The sequence below is a fragment of the Tupaia chinensis genome, unplaced genomic scaffold, assembly GCF_000334495.1.
Source record: "Tupaia chinensis unplaced genomic scaffold, TupChi_1.0 Scaffold000074_1, whole genome shotgun sequence".
In the NCBI taxonomy this organism is placed as follows: Eukaryota; Metazoa; Chordata; class Mammalia; order Scandentia; family Tupaiidae; genus Tupaia; species Tupaia belangeri.
In genome coordinates, this window is record NW_006159534.1 from 1,974,748 (window position 1) to 1,977,017 (window position 2,270).

A 2,270-nucleotide genomic window follows, 5' to 3' on the forward strand; every position below is an offset into this window, starting at 1 on the left:
AGTGACTGTTAGAGGGAGGGAAGTGGAGCACAGAACCTATACAGAGACTGAGTTCCAGAAAGGGGTCCCCAGCAACCAGAGCTGGCTGGTGAAGGGAGGAGGAGTAGGGGAGGGTTGGGGAGATACTAACACTCCAAGTGGCCAACATGTAATTTTTTTTTTTTTTGAGAAGTTTTTGCTATAGGGCGCATGCACTCGCCAGAAAGACAGAGAGAGACAGAGAAACAGAAAGCGAGAAATCACCCCCCAGGGGGGATGGCCACATCGCAATCCCTTCTCCTCCATCCTCCTCTCAGGATCTTGGGCACGCACGGACACGCACCCGGAGTGAGTTTAAGCCACCAGGTCCAGGACTCAAACTGTGGTCGACTACATGGGAGTCCAGCGACATAGCCATTATGCCATCTGCTGGTCCCCCAACATGTAATATCTTTATGTAGCTTAAGACTTTTGGCCGAGAGAATAAGAACACATGAAAATCTCCAGCCTCCGCTGGGCATGTCCTCATCACAGGTTGCCAGAAGGCTCCCTTCCATACTTTGAGTCTTTGCCCCAAATGTGATCTCTTTAAATAGCCTTAAAACTGGGGTAAGAGGAACCCCAACCTTGGTCTCTGAGCATTCTCGTCCTCTTTGATGCTGCTTTCCACGTGTGAGAAGTTCATGGGCCAAAGGATCGAGCCCACCCAGAGCTCTGGCCCCACTCCTCTTCTTAGACAGAGAATTCACGCCCCAGAGCAACAGGCCATGGGTGCAGCCAGAGGCAGCCTTTTCCCTGAGGTCCATCATCTTGAGGAGCCAAGTGGTCAAAAGAGGCTTTTGGTAGCAGCTGTCAATGAAACTCAGACGTGCAGACAGGGACGTTACTGTTGTGGGCACAAGGCACTGAAGTATGGGACAGAGCTAGGGTGCAAAGAAAAAGAGGGAGGCGAAGGGCCAGAGACCAGCTACCTCTCAAACCACTGCATTCCAATGCACGTGTCAGAGGAGTCCAAGAACTCTAAACTGAATTAGGCCTTCCAGATTACTATGAAGGTTTGTGTCAAGATGACAGGATAGGAATTTTACTTAAAGGTTTGTTTATGGTTTTAAAATGTAGACGTGTGATGTAGACAGATGATATTTGGACCTCCATTTCCACAATTGATTCAGAATCTGCCAGTTGGGAATAGGCCTGACCCTGACCATCCTGTCTAAAGACAGCACCTCCTCTGTCACTCTGATCTCACCCTTTTGTATATTTCCCATAATATGTGTTACCTTCTGATCTACATTTACCTGCCTGTCACCTCTTTACTCCCACTACACCTGGGTTCCACACGCCCAGTCCCTGTTTGCTGCCTTATTCTCAGAACCTAGAACGGTGGCCAGCACCAAGACCACACTCAGTAAACGTCCAGTAGATGGATTAAGGATCTGGCTCAGAGGGCTGGTGCGTGAGGTGGGTTATCCCAGCAAAGGAAACGGTGACACAGCGACAATCTGAGAAGGGCCTTCTCAGCTTGTTCAAAACCTTGGAGCTACCCAAGGTGCCCTGGGAAAAGCCCATCTACATCTTAGTACCCATAAATACAAATTAGTTGATGAGGTTACTTGGGAGGGACTTTGAGAGAGCTTAAAGGGCACAGGCTGGAGTGAGACGAGGGGGGTCTGGGCTGCTGGGAGCACCGACTGACTGGAGAAATTGCCCTGATGAGGGTGACAGATGTGGGTGCTGAGGAAACCCCGGTTCCAAGGCGATGGCCACGCAGTCCAGGCCGGCCCTCAGAGGGTCGGGGGGGCAGAGCTTACCCGTGGATCAGAACCCTCACACTGTTTCCCTCTAGACGCTCTCAGGTCTCAGGAGGGGGTGCATCTGATCCCTGGAGGGTCGTGGGGGAGGGGGTCACAGTGCCTCACCGCCCTCACCTGCCTCTAACTCAGGTCTCACTGAGTGGTGGGAAACCCCTCATATTCTAATTTTAGAACAGCATAGATCGCGACCACCGATTCCCACCGCCCCCTCTTCCGTTAGATACGGGGGCCGCGAGAGGCCAAATGGCCTTCCCGAGTGGCCTGCAGCGACTGCAACCGGGTCCAGACCTGGGCCTCTGCTCGGCGGGCGCCCCACTCCTTTCTTTCGCGTTTGGGCCCCATGGCCTAGGGCTGCGCTCGCCGCCTCCTGGGGCCTGAGGCTGGAACCCTGCTCGCGGTGCTCGGCGAGCGCGGCGGACCGCGACGGGGACGGCGATCGCTCGGGGCCACCGGCCCACTGGAGGGGCGGGGCCGAGG